At 34.0% G+C, this 8,673-nt stretch overlaps 2 non-coding genes across 2 annotated transcripts; one reads left to right on the top strand and one right to left on the bottom strand.

Moving 5' to 3' along the window:
* Window positions 1–403: 403 nt before the first annotated feature.
* LOC139887385 (small nucleolar RNA R71) lies at window positions 404–510 on the top strand. Its single transcript, XR_011773220.1, has one exon. It is a non-coding gene; the product is annotated as a small nucleolar RNA R71 (small nucleolar RNA).
* Window positions 511–8,354: 7,844 nt separating this feature from the next.
* Window positions 8,355–8,461, bottom strand: LOC139887365 (small nucleolar RNA R71). Its single transcript, XR_011773200.1, has one exon. It is a non-coding gene; the product is annotated as a small nucleolar RNA R71 (small nucleolar RNA).
* Between the last annotated feature and the right edge of the window lie 212 nt (window positions 8,462–8,673).

Below are 8,673 nucleotides of genomic sequence, written 5' to 3'. Positions count from 1 at the left end.
AATTATTTCCCGGCCTTTGGTTCATGTAGGAAACATTCTCACGTTGTTCCATCGTTTGCTCAATGTGACAATCTTTCGTTAAGTGTGGTCCACCGCATTGCTCACAACTGATTCATATTGCGTGAATATCTTTATTCATCTTTTCCATTCGTCTCTCGAAAGCATCTATTTTTGCGAAAACGGAATCAAAGTCATGGCTAGAATCGGCTCTAGCCGCTTTAGATGAACGAAAGATATTTTTTCCTGGTGCCACTCATGCGAGTGAGAGGCTGTGTTATCAATGATTTTATAAGCCTCAGTTGCAGTTTTCTTCATAATGGAACCACCAGCTGTTATGTCGATGTCTTTTCGTGTAGCAACGTAACATCCTTGGTAGAATATTTGTACTATTTGATAAGTGTCTAAACCGTGTTGAGGACATCCTCTCAACAACTTTTCGAATCTTGTCCACGCCTCATATAGAGTTTCATTTGGTTTTTGCGTGAATGTAACAATTTCCTCTTGAAGTCTTACGGCTTTAGATGCCGAAAAGAATTGTTTAAGAAATTTTTCAACTAAGACATCCCATGTGTCAATCGCCCCTTCAAGTAATGATTCTAACCAATCTTTGGCTTCTTCCTTTAAAGTCCAGGGAAATAACATGAGATAGATCTGTTCATCCTCAACTTCTCTGATTTTGAATACAGTATAGATCCTATTAAAGGTTCGAAAATGTTCATTTGGATCTTCTTTCGGTGTACCACTATATTGGCATTGATTAGTTACCATGTGTAGAATTTGTCCCTTGATTTCATAATCTGGCACATTAATGTCTGGTTTAATAATGGCGTGACTTTGGCCCGTGCGTGTGGCTCTCATTCGGTCTTCCATACTTAAGGGTTCTGTTACTTCCATAACTGAATTTGTTGAATCTGAATCACTAGAGAATTTTGATTTAACGGTTTGTGGTTCAGGAGGAATGATTAGTGGTTCAGGATCTTGGAATTGTCCTTGAATATCCTCCGGGTTCTTACTTGTGAAGTCGGGTTTAAAAAATGGATTATCGAAAATTTGAATTGGAGTACTTGGTCGACTAGATGATGTTTCTAAAGAAAAATCAATGACAACAATATTGGCTAGATGTCTTGATCGAGTTACAGGTGGTGAACGTATGAAAGGTGGTGAACGTTTTGCTCGGTGCATTCACTGAATATCCTATTAGTTATAAAAAATAAAAATTATATAAGTTATCAAATTAATAGACTTTTCTGATTTTGCCCACGTTTCGAATAGCCAATAGATGCAGCAGGTAGACAGGACCCTTTAAATCGGAAGCCCACAACTCGCCACTAACAAATTCAACTATTACTACGAAACAGAAAATTTGGATGTCTATCATTTTAACCGCTTAAAATAATTTTATGTCGAAGTTTAAAGAAAATAAAATCTATGTCCTAAAAACTAGAGCGTCGAGAAATAAGAAAGAAAAAGAGTGCGTCGTAAAACGTCGAAAAATAAAAGGTCGAAAAACAAATGTCGAAAAACAAGCAGTCGAAAAATAAAAATAAGAAAATAAAGCGTCGAAACTTAAAAGTCTAAAAATTAAATATTAAAAGTTACGTCTAAAGGAATTAAAGCTTAAAAGGAATTCTATATCCAAAACGGCAATAACTTAAAAAACACTAAAATTTATTTAAAATAAAAGCGATAAGCGACGTCGTAAAATACTAAAGCGCCTAAATCTTAATCTAAAGAAAAAGCACTTAAGGGATTTTACGGCAAAGCCTAAAAATCTAGAAATATAAAAATTACTACCGCAAAATACTAAACTTAAAACTATATAGCGAACGATAAATATTACGAAATAAACGATAAAAATACAAATTATAACTAAAATGATAAAAATACAAATTTTATAAAGATATTATTTATATATTATTATTTTATAAAAGTATTAATTTTTATAGTTTATAATAATTATTAAACTTAATAATATTAATTAAAACTAAAAATAAAACTAAATTAAACTAATTAATCTTTTAATTGAACCCTAATTTTAATTAATTATATATTAAACTTAACTCTAATTTGATTCAGTCGAGGATCAGACCTGTCAGAGCAGGTCATGAGGTCGCATGAGTTATTAAGGCTCTGCTCATGCGATCGCATGGAATCGGATACCAGGCTTGTTGTTGGGCTTCTACAGTACTAGGCCCGAATAATTTTTAATATATATATATATATATATATATATATATATATATATATATATATATATATATATATATATATATATATATTTTTTTTTAATTTACAAAATATTTATAGAAAATATAATAAACTTATATTTTAAAAACTTAAATTTTTTTTATATTAAAAATATAACTTTTATATTAAAAATATATTTTTTTATATATTTAAAACTTAAAAAAATTTTATATTTTTACAAAAAGAGATTAAAATTTATATATATATATATATTTTTTATAGCATTTTCCTTTCGGCTCCCCGGCAGTGGCGCCAAAAATACTTGATGTGCGTAGAGGTATATACGAAATAGTTATATATTTATTATGAAAAACTATTAAATACGATACAATTTTACACAAGTTATTTATTTATTTATAGAGTGGATATACCTAAACCTTGCTACAACACTTATAGGCAGTGTACCTAATCGTAGAGTAGTGTAGTTTTTTAGTAAGTCCGATTCGTTCCACATGGAGCTAGCGATTACATACTATATTTTTAAACAATTATATTTCTATATATATATATATATATATATATATATATATATATATATATATATATATATATATATATATATATATATATATTAGTAATATAGTAGTATTATTATTATTATAAAAAGGGGGTTTTACCGTTTAATGACCGGTTTGTCGATTTTAAATAAAGCGTAAAGATAAATGACGATAATATAAATGACAGAATTTAAATTGCGATAAAGTAAATTGCAGTAATTAAAATGACAGTAAATAAAGGTACGATGAAATATGAAATAAAAATATTATGCTTATTTAAACTTCCGTAATCATGATGTTTGACGTTTTGATTTTAATTAATTATTACCCGGGTTAATTGTCCTTTGTCCTGGTTTATTTGATACGTATCTGGTTCTTATCCATAATAGTCCATCGGTCATAATTATAAAATGCTCATCAAATTAACCTTATTCCCGAAGTCAAATATTCCAACTAATTAGGGATTCGAACTGTAACAAGGTTTTAGTACTTTGTTAATAATTACACCAGGTTATCGACTGCGTGTAATCCAAGGTTTTAATACTTTGTTAACAATTACACCAATTATCCTTGTATGTAATCCACCCCTGTTTTAATGAGATATGAATATTAATTTACCCACTTGATCAGAATGAATAATCAATTACCCTACCCAAATAATTAATTAAATGATCGTAAAAGATGTCGTATAAATATCACTAAATAGGACATACATAATCATTTTAATAATTATTAGATTAACTAATTTGAAGATAGGTTCGACAGGTTCCAATGAGTTGTCGCTCAATTAGACAATACCCCCTATCTATTAATAGTCATAGTCCAGTGTCCACAAGTGTCGGTCTTTTGTCCAAACCTTAATTATGGTAAAAAATCTAATAACCCCGTCTTAATATTTAGTCTAACATCATGATTACTTTGGCTCAAATAAGCATAATAATAACTTAGTTACGAGACATTAATTTAAAAAGGAAGAACATAGCTTACAGTGGTGATTAATCGCGTAGCGTTACACGGACGGAATTTCGACTTACACACTTACAACATTCGCTAACATACCCTTATTATTATTAATCTTAAACTAAAATTAAAATTAAAATTATAAATTATATATATATATATATATATATATATATATATATATATATATATATATATATATATATATATATATATATATATATATATATATTAGAGAGGATAGAAAAAGATGTGTTATTTTTGGCCAAAACACGCGAAATTTATAGGACCTGAGCTGATACAGTGCACCATGCGATCGCATGGTCTTTGGTCTTCCTGGCCATGCGATCGCATGGCCTTCTTTTACAGCTCACATACTTTTGTTTTTTATTTGTCGATGGTTTTAATAAATAAATATAATATATATATAATTTTAAGAATTATTTATATATTATATTATATTTATGTGCATAGTTGGCTTGTAATTTTTAGTCCATTGCGTCGCGCGTTAAAAGTTGACTCTGGTCCCGGTTCCGGATTTTCGAACGTCCTTTCGTACTCTTTAATATCTTGTACTTTGCGTTACGCGGCTCGTACTCTTGTAACTTTTAGACGTTTCTCATCAATAATTTGAACCACTTGGATTGTACTTTGTACTTTTTAGCTTTTTGGTCATTTGCGTCTTCAAATCATCGTTTTCTTCTTTTGTCTTCGCACTTATTTATTTAAACGAATATTACATAAAAATAGAACAATTACAACTAAATGCTTTACATATTGGAAGGATATTGTGCCTAAATATATATTCATTTGGAGCACTATCAAATATCCCTACACTTGAGCATTGCTTGTTCTCAAGCAATATAGTCTTGAAATAAAAATACTAGAATCACTTCTTTATTCTTCACACTTTGTACATCAGTGATTTCGATTTGGCGGTATGAACAATGATAGTAACGTTGTGGTTTATAGTCCCACATGACTATAAAAATTTAGATCCTTTAGGAAATTGGATCTTTATGAAAACATTTGATCTTTTGAAAATTCAATCTAGCTTTTATCCTAGATAAGTTTTATGGAATAACCCTTCACCGGTGTTTGCAAAATGTTTTTGTGGGTTTGGTGGGTTTCAGATTTGAAAATTTTAGCTCAAAACTTGCGATTTTGTGTCACCCACTTGCTAATCCTTGTATTAGGAAAGCACACGTCCAGTATACTTGCTCCGTATATTACCTTTCGGTAAACTACAGTCCGGTTGTAAAGAAAAGCGTTGAACAAGCAACCGTTAAGGCAATGTCTAATGACATGCAGATGATTATGGTCAAAAATGTGTCGGATACAATTACTATCCTTTGTAAGAGCAATAGTAAAGATCACCCTATTGTTTTTCGGTCTGGCACAAGGTCCTGTCTTCGACCATGCTATGCAACCACCGTTCTTACGGTTGACACCCGATTTAGTTCAGGTGACCTAATGAATTCCGGTGAATTCTTAGGATTTTACGTTCAATGGTAATGAACGCAATGAAAATAGGTTTTCAGAAAACAAATCGGATTTAATTTTGATCAAAATATTTTCTCGTTCAAGTTTAGATATCATCGAATTCCATGAGTTTGTAATTCTCTATCTTTTAAAGTCAATCTCAAGAATTGAGTAATATCAGGCTTAAAAGCTGATTTTTAATCTTTTAAGGAGATTATCCTTTTCTGGGAGTCTGATTCATTAGTCTTACCAAGCTAATTTGCACGGTGCCCTCCCCATTTTACGAGATAGATCCTCTCTTGGTTAGGATAAGTCTGACCACTTGGTGACCCTGTTTGATGCCGAGTTCCGTGGATTTCCAGCTGATTTTCGAGAAAACTTTTCAAGGTTTTTCGTAGACTCTACAACTGGTCTGGACGATAACTTCCTGACCTAAATCAAGAAGTGCATGTCTTTTTCGGAAGACTTTACTTCCTATAGTGATGGAATTGACCTAAATCAAGATGATAGAGCGAAAACGGTGAAAGACAAGAAATCAAGTTACGATCCAGTGAATCAAGGATGACAAGGCACCAAAAACCGCCTGCCATATGGCTTGCCAGTGTGGCAAATGGACTGCCAAACGGTCCAGCAAACGGCCCCAAGAAACAGCTTGCTTGGCAAACGGCTTGCCAGCCGTTTGCAGGAAATTTTTTTGTCTATTTAAAGGTTCTTTGTCATTCATTCCAACACACACTTCAATTCACTTCTTTCTCTCTCTTGTACAATATTAGTCATACTCTCAAGGCCTTCGACTCCATGTGGGAAACCTAGTACCCGGAGAAGAACGCTAAAGATTGTATTAGGAGCGGTCTGGAGTCTTGAAGTTGTCACTTTTGTATTCAGAACTCGTTTAATCTACTAGTACTTCTATCCCTTATCTTATATAATGTTTTATGATATTGTTGACATGATTAGCGAGTAGTTATCTTTAGTGTATGCTATGATGTAAGCAGTTATAATACCGAAATAATATTATGGTTTGTGTATGCTGTTGAAATGATTTCCGATTATGCTTTAAACTCAATCACTTTTCCAACTAATAGAACGTAGTTATAGGCTCTGTTATTGGGAAGTCGTGAACCCCGATTCAGAGTACACTATCTGTGTCACCCCTTGGTAAGATAATTCTATCGGATACAATATAAGATCGACTGAGGCACACCGGTTGTTGTAAGTCTATCAAGTTTTGGATTCCGACTGAGGACTCTTTCGTAGTGAAACATCTGACTAGACCCTTATTACATTGTCGGTCATAGACCATGCTAGTGTAGTCACCAAGCATATAAACTTCGTACGTGCATGCTGAAGCACAACGGTTGTTGTAAGCTATACCTCTGCTAAGTAAGGCCATGGAACTCGGTTAGTGTTGACCTGTACATTGCACCATAACGCGGTCTCAAGCATTGCACCCCGCTTGAGGGATTCTTAGTTAATTAAGGAACTGTTTTTTTAGACACATAAAGGATTGGACTGTTAGGATAACCGAACGTGTTCATGGAAGTCAGCTTGACTTAGCCATGGTGTTCTTTATGGTTGAACTCTTTTTAAAGGGCCTAACTATCTTTTAAGACCAATCATTAACGAAAGCATTGAAACACATCACATCTCTCAGATATGGTAAACCATGTATTCTATTATGCTTAAGAAAGTTTAGACCATTTTGGAATGTTAATACATCACCCAACTGAGTCGCTCAATTGGATGAGCCGTCTGAACGTGTATGCCTGTAGTCAGACTGTATGGGCGTCGGGGGTAAGGGACGTTGCTGTCTATTCAGAATCTTCAAGCCTAACGTAGTACCCAGTGACATGTCTTATGACAGGGGCATTTAGGACCAGTGTAATGAATACAAGGCCTCTGCCTATTCATGAGCCAGCATTCCATAATCTCGGAAAAATAACTGATGAAGTCATAGTATGCACTCACTTTAACCTTATCTGAATTACGAATTTTATCGCATTTACTTTATCTGTCTTATAAATTAGAAAAATACCAAAATTAAATAACCACTACTCCCTAACTATCTTAAGCTTAAATATAGGTTCGATTCTACTGATATCTCAAAAATACGACTCTAGGTCATACTTCCATTACTTATAAGGAGTAGTAAGATTTAGGCCCCGCTAAATATAAATTTAAAACAGTACCTCCCCCTTGAGTGGCTGATCCTGGCGAGCCGCGGCCCGATGACACCGCGCGAATAAAAACCGTCCGTTTCGGCTATATCAAAGGGGAACCTAGTTTTTGGCGCCGCTGCTGGGGAACTGGTATCAGGCAATACTGCTCTCTATCAAACTTATTCACAAGCATTTAGTGGTGTCTAAGAAAGACAATTATACACGGACTTGGTTGTTGGATTTTCCGAACAGTCGCCAATTATATTGGGACCAAAAGGATCCTGCCTCTCCGTAGTTGGCCTGGCCACTTGGTTTGTTGAATAGTTCGTGCGGAGCTCTGTTACCGAAATACCAGGGAATCAGTAGCCAGAACCAAAAACATATTCAACCGTAGGATAGTTAGTTAATTACTTTAGACTACCTTAGATTACCTTAGATTAAAATTAGATTAAATTAGATTACCTTAGAATTAGATTACCCAAGACTAGATTACAATAGAATTAGATTAGCTTATTTTAGATTACTTTCGATAATTTTAGTTTACTTGCGAAAAATTAAAAACAAAAAGGCATACCCAGTGTATGACCCAAACCCGATCTAAAGTACGCAAGGAAGCACGAATCAGAAATCGAATGGCGTTTTGCGTTAGTTTAGCAGAAAACACCAAACCTTCGATTGAAGGTCGAGGAGGACCGATCATATTTCCAGAGATTCAAGGACACTCGTTCATGTTAAAACATCACATCATCCAGCTCATTCAGAATAGCTGTCAGTTTCATGGATTACCGAATGACGATCCTAATTCTCACCTTAATAAATTCATATCTCTTTCGAACTCCTACAAACAGCCAGGGATAGGACAAGATATAGTCCGGCTATACTTGTTCCCCAATTCTCTCACTCATCATGCCAAACTTTGTTTGAAGGACTGGAAAAAGATTCCATCACGTCATGGACGGAGATGGCTACTAAATTCCTAACCAAATATTTCCCTCCTTCTAAACAAACCAAACTGAAGAATGACATCATTAACTTCAAACAAAGTTATGATGAATATCTTTACACTGCATGGGAGCGATTCAAAACCCTGCTGAAGAAATGCCCTAATCACCAGCTAGAATGGTCAGCCCAAATCTGTACCTTCTACAATGGTCTTATGGTAAATCATAGGACGACGATCGATGTAGTAGCTCAAGGGAATCTGATGAACCAAACCGCAGAAGAAGCTTGGGAATTGCTCGAGAACATGACAATGCATCATCATGACTGGAACAGTGGTGAAACAACTTCATCATCTGCCCCACTCTCTGCACTTAACAGTCAAATGG

This window comes from Rutidosis leptorrhynchoides, chromosome 1 (assembly GCF_046630445.1).
Source record: "Rutidosis leptorrhynchoides isolate AG116_Rl617_1_P2 chromosome 1, CSIRO_AGI_Rlap_v1, whole genome shotgun sequence".
In the NCBI taxonomy this organism is placed as follows: Eukaryota; Viridiplantae; Streptophyta; class Magnoliopsida; order Asterales; family Asteraceae; genus Rutidosis; species Rutidosis leptorrhynchoides.
The sequence above is the reverse complement of the archived record's forward strand: the minus strand, read 5'-3'. Positions and strand labels throughout refer to the sequence as shown.